The sequence below is a fragment of the Eubalaena glacialis genome, chromosome X (genome assembly GCF_028564815.1).
Source record: "Eubalaena glacialis isolate mEubGla1 chromosome X, mEubGla1.1.hap2.+ XY, whole genome shotgun sequence".
In the NCBI taxonomy this organism is placed as follows: domain Eukaryota; kingdom Metazoa; phylum Chordata; class Mammalia; order Artiodactyla; family Balaenidae; genus Eubalaena; species Eubalaena glacialis.
This window is the reverse complement of record NC_083736.1, coordinates 8,517,922-8,543,454: the sequence shown is the minus strand read 5'-3', so window position 1 is coordinate 8,543,454 and position 25,533 is coordinate 8,517,922. Positions and strand designations below refer to the sequence as shown.

Genomic DNA, 25,533 nt, shown 5'->3' with positions numbered 1-25,533 from the left:
TTTTTCCCCCTCTCTGATACCAAAATTTTTTCTTTCTTGAATTATTCTCACAAAATTTTGGCCACTTCTTTGGGAAAAAACTATATCACTGGTGCTACACAAAGTAGTCTTTGCTCGGCTTGCACTTTTTTGCCATCCAAAAGGCAGGTTCCCACTGAGATCATATTGGTTAGGAGTTGAAAAGAGTTACTGTTTATAGGAAACTAAGAAAGCAAACTTTGGAAATGCTTTTTTGTTTTTTTTTTTTTTGGCTGCGTTGGGTCTTCGTTGCTGCACGCGGGTTTTCTCTAGTTGGGGCGAGCGGGGGCTACTCTTCGTTGCGGTGCGTGGGCTTCCCATTGCGGTGGCTTCGCTTGTTGCAGAGCACGGGCTCTAGGCGGGTGGGCTTTAGTAGTTGTGGTGCACGGGCTTAATTGCTCCACGGCTTGTGGGATCTTCCCGGACCAGGGCTCGAACCCGTGTCCCCTGCATTGGCAGGCGGATTCTTAACCACTGCGCCACCAGGGAAGCCCTGGAAATGCTTTTTAAGTGTGGGTTTAAGTTTGCTAAGAAGCCAGCTAGCTCTCCTCCCATCCAGCTGAGAGGATGTCCAGTTCGTGCCTTTTAATAAGTTCACCAGATCAACCTTGTAGGTCAGGTGAACCTTAGTGAAAGGTAGACACACTTCTTTAACATTTTTTTCTTCTTAACCAAACATCAGTGCCTGTTTTTCTAATAACAGTTTTATTTAAAATTGTGCCTCGGGCCCTCACTAGATAAAGATTCTTGTTCATTTGCCGTGCTTCAGCAGATTTGTGTTTCTCGGATGGCTATACAGTTCATCTGTGTGGAAATGAGGTGGGTGGCACCCTCCTCCCCGAGTGCTGGTTTAAGTTCAGGTGTTCTGAGTAGCAATTTGGTTTCCTCCCCGGTGTTTGGTGCAAGATCCCCTTTTCAAAATCCGTCTGACCCCTGAGTGTGCCCTTTTCTGGCTGAAATCATTCTGCCCCTTCCAAATGCTTGCGTGCTTTTAGGGAGCTCTTAAAAGGCCAGGCCTTAAGCTAGTTAAGCTTTGAGCAGGCCCAGAGCTGTGAGATAAGAATAGAACGCATCTTTTACTTCGGGAGCTCAGCTCGGAGGCTGTTTCCAGCTGCTTCCAGCCCTTGGAATCCTGAAAGCTCTCGAATCCTCGCGGAGACAGCCCCTCCGGCTCCCAGGGCCCACCCCCTCCTCCTGATTGGCGAGACTCCTCCGGGGCCCCAGCCAGCCACCTACGACGTCTCTGAGACCCGATTTGAAATAAGAGCCAGGCGGTCCTCGCTTCCCTGCGCCCGACTTTTCATAGGCTAGGAAGCAAAGCTTGAGAAACTTGACGTTGTCTTGGGCTGAGTGCGTGTAGCAACAGATCAAAGAAAAAGAGGAAGAAAACGTGCTCTCAGCTGCCGGGGGATCTCGCTGAGTTGCTTTTGTCTTGCGGGCTTCTGTTGGCTTTGGTGTTTCCCCCTGGAAGACCGCTGCGTGGGCTTCGAGGCGGCTCGCTCCCTGCCGGATGGGTGATGGAAGTCTAAACATGAGGCAGGTGAGCTCCGGGGGCTGCACGGGCGGGTGGAGAGGGAGGGCGCCGCTTGGGACCCCTGGGATGTGACTCCGGATGAGCAGATGCCTGGCCAATTCCTTCCATTTGGCGGAAAGACGGGGCTGCATTTTCCTAAAGGAACCCAAGAAGCAGATTTCCTGAGGTTCCCCCCACCTCTCTCCATGGGAATTGGTGATGTCAGGCAGTCATTGTAAAGGGCTTAAGAGCGGTTCTTAGAATATGTAAATCAATTCCAGTTTGCAGCGGCTGGAAGTTATTGTTCAGGATCTATCTCGAGCTCTGAGCCTCTCTCCTATGCTTTGGGTGAGAATAAAGACAACTGAATATCCTGAAAAAGAATTACACGGGGCCTCATATCTCATTTTGGCTTCCCATCCTGAGCACTTACTGTGTTTATGGCTGAGAAGGCGGAACCAGCCCGAAATGAGCACAGACAGTCCTTCCAGAAAAATGCAGATTTGTTTTTATGTTCTAGCAGTTTTGAAACTGTTATTGCTTCTGGACGCGAGAAGACAGCCCTGAAAGTAGTGAGCTGAGAAACGGCTCGGGGATGACTTCCATGAGTCTTTGAAAAGACTTCTGAACCAGCAGCTTCTTCTGTGGCTGCGGGGCATGGTGATAAAATTCCTTATCAGCCCAGGCCGAGGTTTATAGCTTTGCCAGTAAGAAAAGAAAAAAGTGAGTGTACCAAGCCAAGAAAAGGGTGTGATTTATAACTCAACCAAAGTTATAGAAGAATCTTATGTCAATATTTCAGTATCAAGATCAGTACTCATATAAAGGGCTGAAAGACTGGAAAAACATGCTAGTAGGCTGGCAAGGGCAGAGAATTCCAAGAGGAGAGATATTGCTCTTGCCAGCTCTTAGTAAATGTGGGTGGGAAAAGTTAGCATCCATATTACCACCAGACAAGCTCTGCACTTTTTTCTTCTAAGTGGGTTGGGTGCTGGCCACCCTGTGCGATTTGGGGGAAGTGATTTGCATAGGAAGCAAACTTTCCGTTTAGGGGCTGGGGCCAGGGGGTTAGAACTTTCCGTTTTCTGCAGCCTGGGGAGGTGAAACAGAGCCCTCACCGTACGCTCAGGTTTTGAAAAGACCCTCTGCCTTCTTGCCCCCTCACCTGCTCGCTAAGCAAGTGTGCTTGGCAAGTGGCAGTGAGCGCAGAAAAGCATGCTTAGACCGGCAAGTGCTCTGTGTGTTTCCAGTGAATTGCTCTTGCCTTGCTGGATGGAGACTGGGCCGCTGATCAGTTTCAAGTTCTGCAAACTCACGGTCTGACCCCATTCTTTTTACGAGCAATCCGATGAGATGGGGAAGAGAAGCGAGAAGCCTAAATGGAAAGGATTTAGCAAAAGGAGAAAGAGGAACGCAAAACATTTTTGACAAAGGTCCTTGGCTGGAACAAAGAAGTCATTTGATCCAGTGCGGAGCCACCTGTCCTCTCGGTGGTGTCTGAGCTCACTTTTCAGAATCTCTGTTCCCACACGATTCCTCTGGAGTGGAGGCACTCCCTGTGCCTGATGCCAGAGGCGTGCTGTCCCGAGCTTGGCATGATTTTTCCCATGCCTGGCTCCTTCTGGCATTCATGTGAATTGGAATTCAGCCCGGTAGTGAAGTTTTAAGGGTACACATGGAATAACTCCTTAGTCATTTAATGAATGGGCAGCTTTTCTTTTTTTTTTTAATATAAATTTATTTATTTATTTACTTATTTATTTTTGGCTGCGTTGGGTCTTCGTTGCTGCGTGCAGGCTTTCTCTAGTTGCAGCGAGCGGGGGCTACTCTTCGTTGCGGTGCGCGGGCTTCTTACTGCGGTGGCTTCTCGTTGCGGAGCACGGGCTCTAGGCGCGCGGGCTTCAGTAGTTGTGGCACGTGGGCTCAGTAGTTGTGGCTCGTGGGCTCTAGAGCGCAGGCTCAGTAGTTGTGGCGCACGGGCTTAGTTGCTCCGCGGCTTGTGGGATCCTCCTGGACCAGGGCTCGAATCCGTGTTCCTTGGATTAGCAGGCGGATTCTTAACCCCTGCGCCACCAGGGAACTCCCAGCAGCTTTTCATCCCACAACTCTGTATGTCCAATAAGTTTTTGGCCTGTGCAGTCCTTGAAAAGAGGGTGGGCTAGGGGTGGGATGGGAGACGGGGGAAAAAAAGGAGGGGGGGGAAGAGTCATGGCCCATCCAGAGAATCTGGGCAGTCCAGCGTTTCAGGAATCTGACACGTTGTTCCGAAACAGCCAGAACAAGAATGTGGGGGGGGGGAGGAGATGGTGGAGTTATTGACTTGGATTAATCCTAACTTGATTTGAGTTTCTCTTGGGGGAAAACTTGCGTCCAGGTGGGGTGAATTGCACCCACCAGCCAATTTGTCATCTCAGCCCGGCAGCCCCAGCTGGATTTGCAGGGTTAACTATCAAACAGGTCCATGTGTCATCAGCTCAGCAGTGAAATCCAATCTCTTCGCTGAGGAGTGATCCGTCCCTAGGGCTGCACAAATGCTGAACAATGGCGTGGCAGCCGAGAGACCCCCGCCCCTGACTAGCCACAGCGGGTAGCCAGAAATGGCCAGCAGAATTAGAAAGCTGCCTGACTCGCGATGAGATTCAGAGAGGTTTTGCCTTCTGCTGGGTTGAGGCAAAAGAATGGTGCAGAGGGATAGTATTCTTTGAGGGTTCCTAAGGTCACGCTGAGTTAGGCCAAAAGAAAAGGGTGAACCCTATTTGCCTTTATCAGGAAGTAATTTTAAAGCGTGTGCCAACCTTTCTCTGCCCTCTGATCATAAATGGGAAACTTCTGAAACTTCCTTGAGAAGGAATTTGCTGTGTTCCCAGGCAAAAGGAAAGGCATGGCCACCTGTTCTAGCAGCCCAGCCAAAAACAACAGGTTTGCCTGTGGCATTCCCACAACTGCAAATATCCTCAAAGAGCACGCCACCCATTGTCCCTACAAATAAGAACAAATAATTCTTTCTCACACCGGAAAAAAAAAAAAATCAGGTTCTTCAGACAAAATTGCCTCCCAGATATAGTTTGTGTTTTTAATATCCTGATGATTTAAAAAAACACTCCAAGAGAAAAGGGTACTCACTCTATTTCTGATGGACTGAAACAAATCCTTGCAGTCGCCTTATAGCATGAAGGGAAAGAATAAGGCGGTTAGCCAACGCTTTAAGCAGCTGCTAAATTCTTACAAGGCTAGGATGTTGCTGTTACGAGGAAGCTGTGACTCAGTTGGATTTAGCCCGTTTTGCATTCTTCAGATTGGAATTAAAATGCCCAAGGACATCTGGTTTAATAATGAACGTCTTTGTATTAATCTTTCCTTTGAGGATTAGAAAGTCCTTTACGAACACGATCTATTTATTCTCTGCCACATCCCCAGGAGAGAATGAGGTGGCATTTTGATCCTCATTGAACAACTGGTGAGGTGAAGGCAGAGAAAGTTGAAGTATAGAGATACACAGCAAATTAGGTACAAGTCTGAGATGAATACTACCCACCCAGAAAGACAGGCTACTTGTACGGGCTCAGAATCAACAGTGAATCTAGGGATTAAAAGAGAACTCTCTTACAGCTTCCCTTTTCTTATTCTGTAACCAGCATATGGTGTCCCAAGTATGCTTTATGTTTTCCTTCATTTGAAAGTCAAGCGTGTAAAAGTGTAAAAGGCATTTCTGTTCTCATTTGTCCCAACACTGAGATCAGGCAGCTTTTATGACACCAACTAGAAAGATACTGAAACTCACCGGAATGTAAAGTCTGTGTCTGAGACATGTTCCTTTCACCAGACCTTGTAGGGTTTTAAGTTTTTTTGGTTTTGTTTTGTTTTATTTTTTGTATCTTTATTGGAGTATAATTGCTTTACAATATAGTGTTAGTTTCTGCTGTACAACAAAGTGAATCAGTTATATGTATACATATATCCCCATATCCCCTCCCTCTTGAGCCTCCCTCCCACCGTCCCTATCCCACCCCTCTAGGTCATCACAAAGCATCGAGCTGATGTCAGAAAGAGAAAAACAAATACCGTATGCTAACGCACATATATGGAATCTAAAAAAACCGGTACTGATGAACCTCGTGGCAGGGCAGGAATAAAGACGCAGATGTAGAGAACGGACTTGAGGCCACAGCGGGGGAAGGGGAAGACTTGAGGCCACAGCGGGGGAAGGGGAAGCTGGGACGACGTGACAGTAGCACTGACGTACATACACTACCAAATGTAAAATGGATGGCTACTGGGAAGCTGCTGCATAGCACAGGGTTTAAGTTTTTGCACATGGTTTGGAGGTCCAGTATCTTCAACACACATTAGAATTTTCATTTCTTCCCTACTATCTCTCCTTGGCAGGGAATGTTATAATCGTGACTTACTGTCAGATTAAAGATCTTTATTGGTCGTGTTGAAATAGTTTTTTCGAGTTGGCTTTTCCTTGCCATTCCTTATGACCTGTACTCATAGTTTGCTTGGCTAGGGACCGCGTAGGCCGAGAGCAAATCCTTTAATTGGTAGTTGCATGTTATCCTCAGACATTCCAGCAAGTTTTAAGGCTACGTGTGTATGTTTATGTCTCCTGGCTTTGATCCCGTGTAGTAAATAGACATCCAAGGTAGCTATGGCAACCTGGGCTGTGCATTGGTGAAAGAGGGGGATTTGGTCACTGGACAAAGAGTAATTTGTTTGATTAGAAAAAGGTGGGGCTGATCAGGGCACTTTTAAGCCTGCATGATTTGAGGATCATAGTTCATCCAAATCATTTGGATTTTTCTCAATAGGCAAAAAGAATTAATGGCTAACCACGACCAGCGGCGTATGTTGCAGATGTAATTTAAATGCTTTTCAATCAAGAGGTTGCTACTTTCAAAAAGTAGCAACTTATAAAACAAAAGGGAAGTCCAACATATTATATCAGTTTCCCTGTTGCACATGTGAATGTTTGTGTTTTCAGAACTTGGTGGGATTTTAAAAAGAAATACCCAGCTCTGATTGGGCAGTGTGCATTTCAATTATCCACCTGCAGAGGTCAGGCTTGAAGTGTCTATGATGGAAGGCCAGGCGGTGGACGCCTCTGCTGGGAGCCGGGATCAGAATCAGAGAGAATTGCTCTGCTTATTTGGAACAATTAGTGAGCGATTCTTTAATCTTGTGACCAAAGCCACAGTGAAACGGAGTTCATTCAAGGAAGAGAATATCAAATACACTGAGATTAAAGAAAGGGCTCCAAAGCCAGGTCAAACAGGAATCTAATCTCCATTAAGATATGGGACAGTTTATCAACACGATGCTTTCTGGCTCATTATTAACTCCTTTTATTTCACATGAAACTCATCTCAGGGGTTCTGTTGTAGAAGATTGTTTGCCTAGTTTTATGAACTGGCAGGTTCTAGAAATTCCTTTAAATGAAAGGACAAAATATTAGGGACTCTTCCAGATCCACAAGATCTTTTTTCCTGCCAGAGGAAGATAGTCCATTGACACAGAGCAGGATAGTTAATGGCCTACAGGAGGTCACGTGGTGTTAAGGAGGTGAGAAAATTGAGGCACTGAAAAAAAATGCTTAGAAGGGACTTTCCTTTAAAGCAGAACAAAACTCTAAGAGCTTACGTGCTTTGTGCTATAAAAGAGAATTCTAAGTAAAAAGGGCAACCAAAAAAACAAAAAAAGGAGGTGCTGATCATTAGTAGTAGATTTTTATATACAGTCAAATATTTATGATGAAATAGTCAAAAAGGAGAAATATTACAAAGGCTCTCCTTCATTTCTTATATAATTCAAGGACATTTACTGACTGCTTACAGAATGAGTATATTCCTTAGTTAATTCAATAAAACTACTCTAAATGATTATTATACAGCAGGCCACTTTGGGGCTGCAAACATGATTTTGATACAGTCCCTGCAGCTATATTTATATGGATAAGAATCTGCTTAATAAATTGATGGTAGCCAAAACTTTCCTGAACTGAGACTTGAGAAATGATTTGTAATTGTGAAATTTAGTTAATTTTTACCCACATATCCGTTTGTAGGAATTTATGAATTCCTAGTTTAAATAAATTTACCATAATTAGTAAATAGTCGATTAATTTTTCTCAATAGAAAAAAATAACTCATAGGCAGTCCCCAATCTAGGAATGCTTGTGCTCTAAGAGTTTGTTGTTTGAAACCCAGAACTTTTTCCAGGGAGAAATGGTGCAATGATTGAGACTAAAACACTGTTTTAAAAAATAACCAATCTGATTAATGTCAGATTAAGTTCTGCATTTGGAGGACATGCTTCCATCTTATACAGGACGGAACATAGAAGGAGAAGGGGTTGCCAAACTCTTGGTAACAGGCCAGTCTTGCAAATATTTGAAATAGGAAAAGTTTGCACTAGTTTTCACCTTTCTCCACCCTTCTAGTATCTTCTGGGTCCCACTGGGATGTCTCTCCCAGGCCTATCCTAATACACAGTGAATTGAGTTCCCATAATTTCCCATCTTCCCGCCCTCCCCTCTCCCACCTCCAAACCACACTCCTGTTTCTTCTAGACAATAGTCTCAACCCGATGTTGGGAGAGAAGCAATATGAATGCGCTATAACTCATGACTCAGCCCTTTAACCCTCAGGATGAACCTTTAATTGGGGAAATAGCAGCCACTAGAGCCTGGAGCTGCAGAAATCACGAATGCCCTTTCAGGGACAATATTTGTGGGCAGGGTTGTGCCTTTGGCAGACAGGACTTGCTGGTGTGTCTGTCAGTGGGTCGAACTTCTTCACTTGTTCTTTTCTCAGCATCCTGACCGAACTTCTGGACTCCCTGGGGTCTTTGTGAATGACAGCCAGGGAACCACAGGGGACCAAGTGAGGGAAGTTGATGGCATTTGTGGGTTTGGGTTGTTTGTAAGTACAGTCTTTGTACGCTGAGCGCTGTCTGTTTGGATCACAATAAATGGAAGGGATATAGCTGGAACTTCCTGTTATCCACAGAAGTATCCTAAATGGTGTATATATTTCCAGTTACTCGTTTGTCTGCCTGTCTCGGGACTGAGTTACTCAAGAACAAGAGTTACGTCTTAATTACCTTGAAAACCTCAAGTCCAAGCACAGTGCCTTGACACCCAATAAGAATCAATAAATATTTTTTGCCATTTGCAGCAACATTGATGGACCTAGAGATTATCATACTAAGTGAAGTCAGCCAGACAAAGACAAATATCATGTGATACCACTTATATGTGGAATCTAAAAAAAATGATACAAATGAAATTATATACAAAACAGACCCACAGACATAGAAAACAAACTTACAGTTACCAAAGGGGAAGCGGGGGAGAGGAATAAATTAGGAGTTTGGGATTAACATATACACACTAGTATATATAAAATCGATAACCAACAAGATCCTACTGTATAGTACAGGAAACTCTACTCAATATTTTGTAATAACCTACAAGGGAAAAGAATCTGAAAAAAATAGAGATATATGTATATGTATAACTGAATCGCTTTGCTGCACAGCTGAAACTAACACAACATTGTAAATCAACTCTACTGCAATGAAAAATAAATAAAAAATAAAATTAAAGAAGAGTCAAATATTTTTCAGGTGCATGCTGGATGAATTTTGGCAGGAAAGAGAATGGAAAATGCTCTTTAAGATCAGAGGGGTTATGAGGAAGAAAGGGCATTAGAAAGGTTGGGGAAAGAGCAAGGACTGAGTAGATTGACATTAGAGAAAAATTAGATTGCGGTTGCTTAGCTATCTCATCCTCTCGGTTGTGTTCGGGGTGAGGCCACAACCCAGAGCTCGGTAGGCAGCTTGTCTTATACGCCCCTTGATGGGACTACAGAAATGGTTAAGAAATGGGACATGCTGTCCAACAACTCAAAGCCTAAAAACGAAGATGGAATCTGCTGCCTGTTCTCCCTGAGCCCAACCTGATGTTTTAGCCTTCGGTCCGTGTGCAGTGGGTTTATTTTGCCAGGTGAGTGGCGTGCCCAAGGTCACTCAGCAACTGAGAGTCTGTTTCTGGAAGGACACTGAAGTCTTACGCTCTGCCCCATGCAGATGGCGGCCACATTTTCTGCAGTGAAAATCAAGTCATACGCCGGACAAAGCATTTTCACTGCTTCTGGGTGTGACAGACCCTCTGAGAGTTACGGTTAAAATGATGAAATAGAAATTTCTGAGACATTGAGTGGTTTATGGAGACAACAGGACTAACACATTTTCAGAGGGTCCATGAGGTAGACTATGTTATTTGTTATATGTCCAGTTGTGAAGTGTGGCTTCAGCTGCATGTATTTTGAAGTGATCTTCCCTAAGCAATTGAGAGCAAAGGAGCTGTTTGTGGACAACTGGAATTCGTTGAGTGCCCTGCTGAGTTACCAGTAACTAGATGGGTGGCCAGATAAAGCGAAATATAAATGGAAGGCATCACCAAATATTAGAAATCTACACAGGATCAAGTCTCCTATAGGAGATGCATTAGGAATTCAGACAGAAAGTTCTGGTTAAAAGTTTAGCGTTTGTGGGTTGAAAATGTTAGCACAGGGGAATGCTTTACCTTCCATCAGGGAGCAAAGTTTACATTTAGAACCTGGGTCGTCTTCTAGATTCCTTATCTTATTCTCTTTTGACTGTACTGCATGCCGTCTAGTAAGGTGTAATTTGGATGTTTGGGGGTCACATACTAATTTAATGTGCTAATAAATCCCAGCACAATTTTCGGATAGGTTGATGGTTTAGAATGAATCAAGAATCAGGAAAGACTGTATCACTTTTAGGAGAAAATACTATCCAAAAAAACCAAATAGTCTTATACTTGATTTTGTGCTACTTTGTCGAGTAACAACTAGGAGGATTATGTTTACACAGAAGAAAGTTTAAGCAGTGAGATGAATCCTTTTTTCTACGAATTAGTCAGCTGGGCTTGGCGGAGATAGTGCAGAAAAGTGAAATGGAACAAATAGAAAGGAGAAGAAAGTGTGAGTGATTTCAGTCAACCTGTGGGGAAAGCGGAATAGAAAAATTGGCCATCCAGTGAGTGACACGGTTGTTTTCCTTGGTCAGTGTTCAGAGTGGATTTCTAAGGAGATATTGATGCGGCTGCCCTTTTCATATGGCTGTGAGTGAAAGAAGGAAACAAAGTCGTAATAATTGATTGAGAGAGGTATGGCTTTCTGCGTAGAGAAAAACATGATAGGAGACTATTAAATAATGAATATTTATTGCCTAATGCTTCTTAGCCCGGAGACACTTTCTGAATATTTTTAACATTTCCCCTCTCTAACATTTCAGCTGTCAGAATTGAATAGTTCACATGTAAACGACATTGTTTTGGTTTAGCTAACAAAGAGTGATAAGATATGAATAGTTTGTGACAGCCCCGAACATTGATAACAGAAGACATTAATGCCTGCAGACACAACCTACATGGTAAAATTCTGGGAGCAAAAATGCTTATTATGTTAGGCCAACGTGCTTTGACCTAGTTTTGCTTTTCTGCTTGGAAATTATGTCAGGATTCGTTACATCATTCCTGTGGATGAGCAATTTCACATTCTTGTTTATTTCAGCGTCATCTTATTCATTTTGTGTATTTAGTTCTGACCTCCAGGAAGCCAAACTAATCCTCATGGACTTGCCTTTTCCTTTTGAAATGAGTCTTCTGCATGCTAAAGAGAGAGGATTTTATGTGTTAACAAAACAATCTAAGATGCAGTCTTCAAAGACATTCATTTCTCCTTGATCGGGAGCCACTGCCCTCTTGAAGGCTCCAAGAGGCTGGCCAGTTTTCTGCTGATCTGAAGTAGTGTTCCTTTCTTTGTCTTATGGGGATGGAACAGATTACTGTGGCATAGTTGAATAACAAAAAAATTAAATAAGACGGGGAGGTTGATGGGATACTTCTCAGCCCATCATCCTGAAGTTTGTCCATTGCATATTTCTGGTTTACTCATCCAGTCAAAACTGGCCCAACATATTTTTCCTATTTAACATTTTTATTGAATAATTTTCAAAATGAATTATTTCCTCAGTTGATTTCAAGCACATTTTTTTCCTGCCGTTTAATACTTTCTATCACTAGAGGGAAAAAACGTTTAATTCTTTCATACGTTTATGAATTCACATCTTCAAAGAGTGTGAGTTCTTCCAGTGATCATCTGACATCAAATTTACAAGTATAATTTGCTACCAAAAGACCTTGAACGGTTTTTGGTGCACACGTTTTGGCATTCCTTATTAACAAATGTAATCAGGCAAGAGCCCACAAGAATATGTATTCGTGGTTCCTCTTCAAAAATCGACCGTTTGCTCTTGTTTTCTGATTAAATCCTTTTGTTGTTAGCTCCTTTGCAAATCCTATGTCTGCAGGCAGAAAACCTAAGAAGGGAGCGTCCCCTTCAAAGCACTCCCAAACTGAATTTTAACCAGGTAAATTGCTGATTAGCTGTGGATCATTTAAAGAAACAGTATGAAAGTAATTGGGATAGACACAAGCCCTAACTGTGATCCCAGGGGGCTTCAAAAGTTGATTGAAACAGTCAACTCAGAGGATTGTTTTCCATGTCTGATCCTTATGCTAATTTGAATACTAGCATCTTGAAGAAAAACTTCTTCAGAAGATTTCTGGAATCCCTAATTGGTATACAAACACTGTCACTTCTAAGCTACCCGAAGTGGTGAAATATACTCTGTGGCTCCTATGATGATATTTATTTCTAGGTGTTGATGGCAGACTCCCAGCAATTTTTTCAGATTGTCATAGGCAGATACAAATATATTTCCCTCATCTTACATAAATAGTGGCGTTCCGTATACCCTATTTGCAACCTATTTTTTTTTTCACGTTACAATTTTTCCTGGAGATCTTTTCATAACAGTGCACAAAGAGCTTCCCTCCGTCTTTTTTTTTTTTTTTTTTTTAACAACTGCATAGCATTCCGTAGTGACAATATACCGTAACTTACTTGATCCTTTCCCTACTGGTCACATTGGTTGGGTCCAATCTTTTGCCATTAAAACAATGAACATAGAAAAGCCTTGTGCATTCGCCAGTTTGTGTGGAGGATGTGTGTCTGAATTGTAAATCCCCAGGAGTGAGATTGCTGGGTCAAAGGGTGTATTGCAGTTTCTAATTTTGATGAATAACTAAATTTGCCTACCCAGGGTGTGTGAGTGCTTCCTCAGAGCCTCCCCAAGACAGGGCGTTGTCCACCGTGTACATCTTTGTCTACTTGATACATGGAAAGAGGTATCGCTGTGTACATGTCTCTCGTGAGTGATGTTGAGCAACTTTGCGTATATTAAAGGCCGTTTGCATTTCCTGTGCAATGTCTGTTTACATCTTCCATTTCAGATTGTTCTTGACATTCATTTTCCGGTCTACCTACCTTTCTAATCGTTCACCAAAGAGATACAGCTTGTTGCCTTTCCCCAAGTATGTTCGAAATAATCCAAAAGGGGCTCCTGTAGTGATGTAGCTAATTCTGAAGATTTTATATGAATGGAAGTGGGGCTGGTTCACAGCATACATTCATGTGAGAGTCTGGATTTCTAGGCCTGTTTATCACTTTCTCTTCTACTCTCTAGCCAGTGAATGTCGAGAGGCTGAGCTTTATAAAGTAAAGATAACCTCCAGAGTGTTGAAAGCTTGCTATCGAGGGTCTAATTTGGGGAGGATGCTTACGTTGTTAGTACTCAGTTTGTTGGAATTGTGACCATTTTCCAAGGAAGTAAGAGCTTCCACTTGAAATACTCAAGATCCTGGAAAGTCTTTAAGGAAATAGTTTCCACTTTTCCTCTCAGATCGTCAAATGTCAAGATGCATCGTTGATAAAATGATTTTAATATTTCTGCACAGTGTGGTCGTTCTCTGTCACCCTTATTGAAGACTGGGGCTTTATGTTCAAGACCAACAAGAGGAGAACGGTTGCACTGGTCTGAGGTTTCAACGTATGTTTTTTCATTTAATAAGGAAGATCATTTAGTGCTTATAAATATGCACAGCAAGTCCTTATCATTTTATGGAAATGATCAACTACTCAATCGTGTGTGATTACAGTTACCTCCCCTGTAAAATGGAAATAAAATGCAAATAATAATCATAGTACCTATACTCTAAGGTTGTTATAATGATTAAGTGAGTTACTATTCGTCTACCACTTAGAATAGCACGTGATACAGAGTAAGTACTATATAAGTGTGTTGACTAAGTTATAAAATGGTGGTTGTCAAGAACTGTGAAGTGTCTGAGACTTTATCCCACTTGCACAGCAGCAACTTAGCCTGCCACTGTTTCTTGGATGCTGGCAGAAGACATGAGACTCCTGGGTCAGAGACAAAGGACTGTATTACTCATGGCACTGCAAGTGGCATGAGCTTCAGGTTCACATTCGTTCTCCTTGCCTCCCAGGTTCCCCCAGGACAACACAGAGGACCCCAGGTAGATGTTGTGCGGGCGGGAGAATTGCCTCCCAGGTGTGGATCCTGAGCTGAGAGACTCTGAATCTCTTGTCATTGATAGTAAGCACACACCTGCCCATTGCTCTGGAGGGAGACATGATCTCTACCTCCCAAGGTTGTTTGCTAGATAAAAGGCCTTGAAAAGATCATCAGGAAGAAGGGCCACCTGTGCCTCTGCTCCTAAGATGTGCAAAATGCAAGGCATCCATGGAGAATTTTCCCCCAGTGGTAGTCCAATGAAGTATCTTGACCTTTGCTTCTCAGAGCCCTAGGACTTCTGCAGAGCTGCCCAGGGCAGGAGGAGAATGGTGTTGCCCAGACACAGGAAGAGGGAAGACGTGCAAGAGCGAGAACCATCCTCTAGTTCCCCTGCCTTTCCAGCAAGAAGAGCTTGGATGTGTTCTGCTTTTCTGCTCTTCCAAAATGTTGGGCTTCTGGTTAAGCTTTCCTTGGAATAAAGGGATCTTTCTTTAAAAGGAAAGAAAAAAAGAAAATGCCAGGTCTAGGACAGTGGTGTTTGACATTTTGACAGTGATAAAATTGTTGAGAGAATCACTCCAGGCAGTAGATTTGGAAGCACAGTATCAGAGATCCTCCAGTGAGGCCCCTAATGTGCCACTTCCTAGCGCTGTGACCTTGGGTTGATTCCTTAAGCCTCCCAAGTTTCCTTACCTATAAAATGGAAATGCTATTACCAACTCATAGGGTTTATGTAATAACTAAAGGAAGAACGATATATAAAAAATGACGTATAAAGCACTTAGAGTATTGGTTACATATCAGGCATTTAAGAAATGTTAGATTACCTTCTCTTTTGGTGGAAACAAACTAAAGGTTTCAGAGAAGTCTTGGTTTTATGGATATTTCCACCTGTTAGCCTTGGAATGAATACGTACCTACCCACCCAGAGGCATGCATGTGTGGACACATGTACACACAGTGGAGTAACGTATTATATGGATGTAATGCTCTAAAGGCATCTATCTCTTCAGGCAAATATCTGTGTGTGCATGTATATATAAAAATATCCCTGTAATGTGTGAGGAAACTAATTTGTTGCTGAAAAATACACCTTTGTAGGACAAATTCTTCTAATATGCTAAAATAGTACCAAATCTCATTGATGAACATGATCAATCATCATTAGTTTTCATATGTTAAAATTATTCTTTTTTCTTTAAAATATTTTTACGTACTCTCTTTCATTGTTTGTTTGTTTTTTAATTTGTTTAATTTATTTTACTTTTGACCGCGTTGGGTCTTCGTTGCTGCGCGCGGGCTTTCTCTAGTTGCGGCGAGCGGGGACTACTCTTGGTTGCGGTGCGCAGGCTTCTCATTGCGGTGGCTTCTCTTGTTGCAGAGCATGGGCTCTAGGCACGCGGGCTTCAGTAGTTGTAGCATGTGGGCTCAGTAGTTGTGGCTCGCGGGCTCTAGAGCGCAGGCTCAGTAGTTGTGGCGCACGGGCTTAGTTGCTCCGCGGCATGTGGGATCTTCCCGGACCAGGGCTCGAACCCGTGTCCCCTGCATTGGCAGGCGGATTCTTTTTTTTTTTTAATTTAATTAATTTATTTATTTATTTTTGGCTGTGTTGGGTCTTCGTTTCTGTGCGAGGGCTTTCTCCAGTTGCGGCGAGCGGGGGCCACTCTTCATCGCAGTGCGCGGGCCTCTCACTATCGCGGCCTCTCTTGTTGTGGAGCACAGGCTCCAGACGCGCAGGCTCAGTAGTTGTGGCTCACGGGCCTAGTTGCTCCGCGGCATGTGGGATCTTCCCAGACCAGGGCTCGAACCCATGTCTCCTGCATTGGCAGGCAGATTCTCAACCACTGCGCCACCAGGGAAGCCCGGCAGGCGGATTCTTAACCACTGCATCACCAGGGAAGCCCAAGAAAATTATTCTGACACTTGTTAAAACAGTAAGGAAGACTTTATTCAGGACTATTGCAGTAGCCGTAGGGGAGGGAGGTTGGACTCAACTCTGAATACAACAGAGACAGCTGGGAATTTATAGCCAAGGAGCAGAGCGAGGGGATCAGCGGATGGAAAATAACTAAGAGGAGACGTCAAGGGTTAGGGGGATTCTTGCTAAACCAACCTAACAGGATTCTTACTGAAGACAGGCTGCAGTGATCAGATATCAAGGGTGGAGGATTACCTCTACACTGACTTAGCACAGGATTCTTGCTAACATTGGGCTGTGCAGGCACAGCCAGGACAGAGGCCAAGGTTGAGGCCTAGTCAAGAGGAGAGCTCAGAGGAGCCTGACTAAAGTTTGGTCAAGGAAGGTCTTTGTCACATAGCATCATCCAAGAAAGCTTTTCCTCTTCATCTATTTTATTCTTTAGAATGGTTAAAATCTTGTACGTATTACATACCTTATATTTAAAACTATCTCAGAAATGAAATTACATTTATACTCATGTTTATGTATTTATATCCTTGAAGCAAAAATGAAATACTAAGCAGAACAGTAAATACTACAAAAGGTAGAAATGGAAAAGAATGTATTTTACAGGGCATGGTGCCTAGAATTGCCATGACTGAGAGCTGAGACCATAAAACTGACCAACCCTACAACTGTGAACGTGGCTATTTGGATGCTCTTGTTTCCCAGGGCTCTGCTGATATAGGAATATGGTTTAAATTTTTTTTTTCTATTTTTAAATAATTCTAGAGCCATAGGAAATTGCAAAACAATGTACAAGAAGTTGCTATGCACTCTTCACCCACCCCGTCCCCCATCTTTAACCCCGGCAACCAATAATCTGATCTCCGTCTCTATAATTTTGACCCTTCAAGAATATTATATAAATGTAATCATATATAAGATTGGCTTTTTTTCCCACTCAGCATAATTCTCTAGAGGTTCATCCAAGTTGTTGTATCTATCATTAGTTTGATCCTTTTCATTACCGAGTAGTATTCCATGGTATGGATGTACCACAGTTGAACTATTCACCCTGTTGAAGGATATTTGGGTTGTTTCTAGTTTGGGGCTATTACAAATAAAACTGCTATGAGCATTTGTGTACAGAATGTTGTGTTACCATAAATTTCCGTTTCTTTGGAATAAGTGACCATGGAGTGTAATTGCTGGGTCACGTGGTAAATACATACTTCGTTTTGTAATAAACTGCCAAACAGTTTTCCAGAGTGGCCGAATCATTGTACATACCTACCAGCACAGTATCAGTGATCCAGGTTTTCTGCATCCTCCCCAGCTTTAGTTGTTGATCCTATTTTTATTTTAGCCATTCTAGTAGGTGTATAGTGGTATCTCATTTGTATAGGTTTTTAAAAGGTGAAGAAATGCTTCATAATCCAATGTAGGTGTGTTCGTATCTCCCAGGTAAAATTCTCACACCCAAATGGGCCTATATCCCAGGTTTGGGTGCCCATCTGGGCACTGGTGGTAACTACTAATCTCTTCAAATTTGTTTTTCCACATTATGGCTGAAGGTTAGTGGTTAATGGAGGAAGATAACAGCCCTTGTTTCTTAAATAGCTTATACTCAATACTTTAAAATATGAATTGAACACACAAAATTAAAATAAGACTTCATGCAAGTGTGGTTTTGTTTTACTTCGTATTGATGTTTTATCACTTACACTGGATATCATGATTATCTTAACAGATATAAAATTGGATAGATAATAAAATATCTTTATAAAATGAGTTATATCTGTATGTGCATAGAAAATTTTATTGAGAAATTGGCACAATACTGGATCTTCCTCTGACTTGTTTCTCTTAATTCTCCATTGGTAGAGGTTTTAAGGCATTTAAAAACTTTAAAACAGGCAAGAGAAGATGCAGTCTGTTTTTAAAATTTAAATTATATGGTGAAAACAATTTATTATTTATAATACTACATTTTTTCCTTTATATTTACAGGGTAAAAGTATACTTTATATTTATTATATCTTAATATATTACATAAATATATTTTTCTATTTTAGAATTAAAAGATAGTAAAAAATAATCACTGTATGAAATACTATTAGTGGTAGATTCTTATCAGTATTAGAACTAAAATATATATTTTATATGTACATATAAATTACAAAGTGCCTGAGAAAAGGATAAACTGTAACCTCATGTGAAAATTAAATATTCCTGTATCAGTTATACAATTTAAATTGCACTTTATTTTTCACCCTTCCCTCATTTTGTTAGTAACAGAATGTAAGTTGTTACAGTGTGCTCAAGGATTTGGACAATAGTTACCATTAATTCACAGCTATTATGGCCGTGCCTGTAAATTATGCCATTGAGCTGTATTATAATACAAATCCCCCAGGAATGCTGAAGCCTTCCTTTCTCAGGAATAGAGATTTATAAACTGCCTGGAGATATCGCTATTTCTAGATGAAGGTGTGTCCTGAAGTGTTCTTGTTCTTTTCTGTGCACTTATGTTCCCCGCAGACTAAACTCAAGTGATGCTTAAATACAGCAAAGGCTCTTGGGAGTGTATGAGTTTTAATAAGAAAATTTACCAAGAAAAATACACTGGAAAGCAGATTGACTCCCCAAATAATAGAATACATTTGCAAATGTATTTGTTTCATAGTATGACAGATAATACTCAAAAATACTTGAAAATGCTTGACTCTGTTTAAAAAGTGCCCAAAGGGCTTTGTAGATTATGTTGAGAGAAGGCTTTAGAGGAAGAAATATTATATCCATATGAGCTAAGAAAATGATCCTCCTTTGTTTATAGGATTATATAGAGGAATTTTTACTTCTAAAGTGAGAATACAAATTACTATATAGGCTAAAATCGCCCTTCTTGTAGGAAATGATACCAGTTTTCTTCATGTAGTATTCTTTCAGAAAGCCTCAATGAAGTTATAACATTATAACTTCAGGCATCCTTCATTTAACTTCATTTAAGATCTATGTTATGGTGACTTTATGCACGCTTCTGTTTCCTACACAGTCCTTATGAGCAGAGCAAGAGGTTCATTTATTTTTGGAGTTATGTAGCAAAGGGTTGCTGGATCCAAAATAACATCTTTCTAATTTCCGTTATTGTCTGACAAGCTCTATTTTAAAGGTACAGTATCGTGGGATAAACCTAATAATGTGACCTTGGTCCCCAATCGTGCTCATATTTGCCTTCCCTTCTTCCTTTATATATAAGGTGACCTTTTAGGGATACAATATCTTCTTACAAATCGTGATCGATTTGCTGAGGTTATCACAGCAGCTGAACATTCACTCAAATCCATAAAATGTCGGTAAAGAAAAAAAAAAGCCTTTAATTTTTGGCATTTCTTTTAAACACCCCTTTTTTAAAAATTTTATTTATTTTATTTCATTTATTTTTGGCTGCGATGGTCTTCGTTGCTGCCCACGGGCTTTCTCTAGTTGCGGCGAGCGGGGGCTACTCTTGGTTGCAGTGCGCGGGCTTCTCATTGCGGTGGCTTCTCTTGTTGCGGAGCACGGGCTCTAGGCGCGTGGGCTTCAGTAGTTGTGGCGCACGGGCTCAGTAGTTGTGGCTCACGGGCTCTAGAGCTCAGGCTCAGTAGTTGTGGCGCACAGGCTTAGTTGCTCTGTGTCATGTGGGACCTTCCCGGACCAGGGCTCGAACCCGTGTCCCCTACATTGGCAGGCGGATTCTTAACTACTGCGCCACCAGGGAAGCCCCTAAACACCTCTTTGAACTGAGTCCTTGAAACCTGTACAGTGGAATTTTCCCCAATGCGTAGCACAAAGCTTATTTATCTACCTGTTGAATGGATGGATTACTGAATTAATGAATGGAAAGTGAATTTTTTAAATGGAACTTACTGGTTATTTGGGATAACATGACCCATCCATGTAATGGAACATCATCACGGAAGCTGTGGGGATTTTCAAATACTCTAGCTGGTACTAAATCTCATTGGAGCCCCTCAAGTTATAACAGGATAAGAAAGTAATATATAATATAAGAAAAAAATTGTCAGTCTTAAACATGTATATAGCAGAAGTAATTCATTTTTTGTTCCTGATAACAAAGCCTTCTAAAAGCATTTTATTGTACTAGTGTACAAGAGTTTCGAGGTTTTTAATTTTGAACCAAGGGTAGAAAATATAATATCAAGAAATGAAGAATACTTTGGATTAGTTCCAGCCTAAGGCAATGGCGTGCCACTAGATTTTAAATTATTGTGTTCTTCATAATTAATGTCAAGGTAGATTCTTCCCTATGGTTCCTAATTTTCTTGTTAAAAATACATACTGCCTTATGTTTTTAAATTTCAAGTTTTATCATGGAGCTCTTGTCTAATGATCATTTTAAGAATCTCTGTATAAAGAGTAAGCATTTATCATTCATATTTATATATATGAATATATTTTTTCTTTTTAATTCCTAAAGACTACTTTTGGCCTTTGCCCAAATATCTTTTTTGTTTGTTTGTTTTTTGTTCTGTTTTGTTTTAAATTTTTTATTTTATGTTGGAGTATAGTTGATTTGCAATGTTGTGTTAATTTCAGGTGTACAGCAAAGTGATTTAGTTATACATATACGTATTCTTTTCCAGATTCTTTTCCCATATAGGTTATTTCAGAGTATTTAGTAGAGTTCCCTGTGCTATACAGTAGGTCCTTGTTGATATTCTATTTTATATATAGGAGTGTGTGTATATGTTCATCCCAAACTCCTAATTTATCCCCTCCTTCACCTTTCCCCTTTGGTAACCATAGGTGGTAACCTCACCTTTCCCCTTTGGTAACCATAAGTCTGTTTTCTAAGTCTGTGAGTCTGTTTCATGTTTTGTAAATAAGTTCATTTGTATCATTTTTTTAGATTCCACATATAAGTGATATCGTATGATGTTTGTTTAAGAAAGAATATAATACTATCTGGACAGGTTAAAAATCTCCAACACTTACCTATAAATGTTAACTAATGCTCTCCTTTTCATTTGCTAAATTGCTGCATAAATTGTTTAAAGATTATGTTACCATTGACATTGAGACCTCATCCATTATCACTTTCGAAAACATACCCCGATCTTTGGGGTTGAACCATCATAGCTGCTTTAAGCTAAAAATCTCTCCGCATGGGTTCCTATCACAGCTTCGCCAGAGAATCTACATCCCTGCGAGTGAAAGGTCTGGTCCACCTCTTCAAACCTGATGCAGTTTGAATTCCTATAATATCACCAGCATCTAAGGACCCCAGGAATGCTTACACGGCAGGGGGTTCTGCCGAGGTCCGTTCCAATTTGGGACAGCATTTGCGGGTACAGTTTGTCCATAGGTGAAATCTGTGTGTGTCTCCTGATTGCCCTTCTACACAGCACAGAACACATGCAGTTACTCTGTTCTCTGACAGCACTTCAAAGACAAAGCTAACAAGACCTTCTGGGGGCATTTTTCCAGGTTAAATATGCCCAGATGTGTTTGATTTGGACTGTATCCTTTAGGAGCAAGCAATGTTCATAAGTACAAATGCCCAACAGTTAAATGATCTGTCCATGGGAAAGACTCACCTGATTGGAGGAAAGAGGTACCATTTGGCTTCCAATACCCAGTGACCTTAAGGACCAGTATTTTCACTTCTCGCTGTCTGGATTATAGGGACTTTGCCTAGCTTACTTCTGGAATGGAAATTCTGAGTCTTTACTAGTGAGCGAGCAATAACATGATGGCCGGCATTTAGGTACTCAGAAAAAAATCAGTAATGGGCAAGGTTTGAATTTTATTCCTTTGCTTGTCTGATAACTCCATGGACATTTGCAATATTGCGTTGATGTGTATTACAGGAGTGAAAATATTAATCCAATAAAGGAGTCCTAAGATGGAAGAGAAGAAAATAGGAGGCTGATGAGTAGGAAAAGAAGAGTGCGTGAGGTATCAGGAGCTTTCTTCAGCTATTTGGCAAGTTGAAGGCCAAATTTTATTTAGAGCCCCTTAAGAAATTACATCATTTTTATATAAAAGACTAACACTCTGGAAAATACACACAGTGTGTTGGCAATACGATATGTAAGGGTTGACAGATCAAGCCAGTATCTAATGAAAAGTAAGGTTGTGAAGACATAGATCTGAAACTCGGGGGCATGTCTTTGTTCCCCATCTAGCACAGTACTCGGCATATACCAGATGCTCTACAAATATTTATTGGGTAAATGGTAGGATGAGCGTATAGAGGCCGACTGATGCCCTGAATGGCATTGCTGAGACTCACGGGCGTCCCTTTGACCTGTAAGAAAAGTTTGTGGGCTACTTTCCTCATTTCAAAAAACTCAAAGGAAATTGGATAGTCATTACTTAAAAGTGATTATTTTCATCAGATACTTCTAAACCGGGGGATGTGTGAAGTTAAAAGTGAAGAGGCTTTTAAATATATTATGCTAAGTGAGAGAAGCCAGCCATAAAGGGCCACATATTGAATGACGTATTTATATGAGATGTGCAGAATAAGCAAATTTTATAGAAACAGAAAGTAGGTTAGTGGTTGTCAGGAGCTGGGAGGAGGGGAGAATGGGGCGTGACTGCTACTGGGTGGGACGTTTCTTTTTGGGGTGATGCCAGTGTTCTGGAATTAGTGGTGATGGTTGCATATCTCTGTGAAGACACTAAAACCCACTGAATCGTACACGTTAAGTGATTGAGTTTGTGATATGTGAATTATATTTCAATGAAGCTGTTTTTAACAAAGATAACCACTACCCCTCCTCCCCTTAAACAAGGGAAGGGGGATGGTAGTGGTTAAAAGGTCAGGAACCACTTGCTAATTGTTTGGTAGATTTTCTCCCGGATTTTCAAATACTCCTATTCTGTCTCTCTGAAGGGTATAAGCAGAATATTCCCACAACCATAGAGACTGGAGGTTGACCCTGCTGTTGGTTACTTTCTTCCTTCCTCATTCCCCCCAAATTAGGAAAAAGTGTGTGTGTGTGTGTGTGTGTTTAAGTGTAACAAGGGCGGTAATGCTCAGAGCTAGGTCATGAGACTTCCAGGATCTATGGACAGACCCGAACTCCTAGGGGGGCAAAGTTTTGGGCTGTTTGCACCATTCTCATACCACATAAATCTAGGCCAGTGTTCAGCACACTTATTCGTAAAGGCCAGATAGTAAATATTCTGGGCTTTGAGGGTCATGCAGTCTCTGTCAGAGCTACTCAACTCAGCCATAAACAATCGGTAAGCAACTGGAGGTGACTGTGCTCCAAAAAAGCTTTTTGTCGACTCTGAAATTGGAATTTCATATCATTTTCCTGGGTCACAAAATATTATTCTTTTGATTTTTTTTTTTTTAACCACCTAAGAACATAAAGACCACTTGTAGCTTGTAGGCCACAGAAAACAAGCAGAGGGCTAGATCTGGCCTTGGCCGAAGTTGGCAGACTCCAGGGTAATGGCTCAGAAAGGTACTAGGATTGATCAGCACTTTGTTTTGAAGCATGTTACATTCCTTAAGCCAGTGTACACACCTTAAAGCAGCAAATAATGCCACCTGTTTGAAGGCCGAGCTATTGAGAGACTTCATTGCCTTGTTAGCAAATAAAGAAAAATCAGCAAATAGTATCTTTTCTAAAGTGTGTTTAGACTATAATAATGCTACCTTGTGTGGTTTTGAGATTTTTAAGTCAGGGAAGCTATGGATATCTTGAACATAGGCCATTGAGAAGTCTGCCAAGGCCGTGAATTTAAAGTCCTGGGAGTTTTTCATTGCCCCTGGCTGCTGAATTTTAACAGCAAAGTTATTCATTAAGTTCACATTTTTTAAAAAGAAACTATCAACGATGCTTCTTTATAGTTTATCTGCATTTGATACACTTCCAGAAGGATGATCTTTGACTAATGAGTGCATCCATTGTTATTTTAATAACAAGTGATTTACAGAAAGAATAGCTCTTCTGCAGGTGTCCTTAAATCTGGACGTGGAAGTCCCCAATGTTCCAATCCACAAAGGAGCAGTTGGTATTAGATGGCTCCTACAGGATGTGGCCATTAGAAATACACTGGAAATACTTCCTGGGTGATGGGCTGGATATGCAAAAGGAAGAAAACAGTTTGAAATATGTCAGCCATCTTATATCACTGTTTTTGAGTTTATTTTCTGATTTGAGCACAAGTCAGAAGCTGAAGACCATGGAGACTTGGGGGAGGTCTGGCCCACTTCCTGCACCCCCCGCCCCCAAATAACCCTCCTTGGTTCTGTCATAGAAGTATTGAGATCTGTTAATTTGAAGGAAAGTGAAACCCATATTGACTAGGATCGTAAATAGGAAAATTCAGGAAAAAAATCAATTTTTGAGCTCACCACAGTTTTCTGCTTAAATTTCACTCTTTTAACTGATTTCTTTTGGTGCATAAATAAGTCAAGTGCCTGCTGAGGCCATAGTTCTCAGCAGACCTTGTAGATACGCAAGATGAATTGAACATGGGTACCGTCCTCAGGGGGCTTGTGGTTTACTGAACTTTACAGGAGAACCAACAGAAATATCCTAACAAGTATAACAACTGCAGAACTTTTTTCCTGATCCTAAAACTCTTTTGTTGTTATTGGTCAGCGTAATGAATGCAGCATCCTAAGGGCAAATGTAATGATTTCCACATCATACCATAGTCTACTGTCAAGGCTAAAGTCTGCCTTAAAGAAGGTTAACTGTGACTTTGTTCTTGTGATAATAGAAGAGATAAAGAGATCATTTACAAAGCTACCTCCTGAAAAATTGAAAGTATTTTATGCAAGCTATTACCCGAGTTCATTGCACGGGTGATATTTAACTTTTTGCATAATCCAGTTTCTGTTATATGGGCCGTCACCGTTTTTTTCCTCCTTGCAGCTTTATGAGTTAAATATTACTATTACTCTTTTACAAACGAGGAAGATGAGGCCTAGAAAGATTTTAAACATGCAGCAGGTACAAGAGGTGATGAAATACTGTCGGCATCCACTCGTCGTCCATCATCTGTGGGTTCAGCCAACTGCAGATTGAAAATATTCTGAAAAAAGAAAATTCCGGAAGGTTCCAAAAAGCAAAACTTGAATTTGCCTCTCAGGCAACTATTTATGTAGCATTTACATTGTATTTGCCACTATTTACGTAGCATTTGTATTGTATTCTGTATTATATGTAATCTAGAGATGACTGAAAGTATACGGAAGTTGTGCAGTAAGTTATATGTAAAAAATGGGCCATTTTAAATAAGGAACTTGAGCATTTGTGGATTTTGCTACAGGGTCCTGGAATCAACCCCCCTTGGATACTGAGGGATGATTGTACTGAGAAAACTTCAAGTTCAGCCACGTCTGTTGCCTAATCCCCTTCTTACTCTTTGTACCTTGGCATATGACTTAACAATCACTGCTTCTAGTTTTCCTACAGAAAATGAAGGCGTGGAAGAGTATTCTGACTTGATCCTTTGAGCAACCCATTATAGGAAAATGAAGTCATTGGGGACTTAGTGAAGTGGATGAAACATTCTAGGTGTAGGAAAAAAGTTCTAAGCAGTTAAAAGACAATTCAAGCGAAGTACATCAGATGGATGCGTGAGCTGGAGAAGATGC

General features: G+C 41.2%; 1 protein-coding gene across 3 annotated transcripts in view; it reads left to right on the top strand.

The window, feature by feature from the left end:
* The window catches only part of MID1 (midline 1), a 376,934-nt gene that overhangs the window by 200,035 nt on the left and 151,366 nt on the right, over positions 1-25,533 (top strand). For 2 of the 3 annotated variants that reach the window (XM_061178723.1, XM_061178727.1), the window contains exon 1: positions 1,320-1,558. The exons of the other annotated variant lie outside the window; for it this stretch is intronic. The gene's annotated coding sequence lies outside the window, so the exon portion shown is untranslated. Of the gene's footprint in view, positions 1-1,319; positions 1,559-25,533 lie in introns of those variants that run through there. 3 annotated transcript variants of the gene reach the window in all.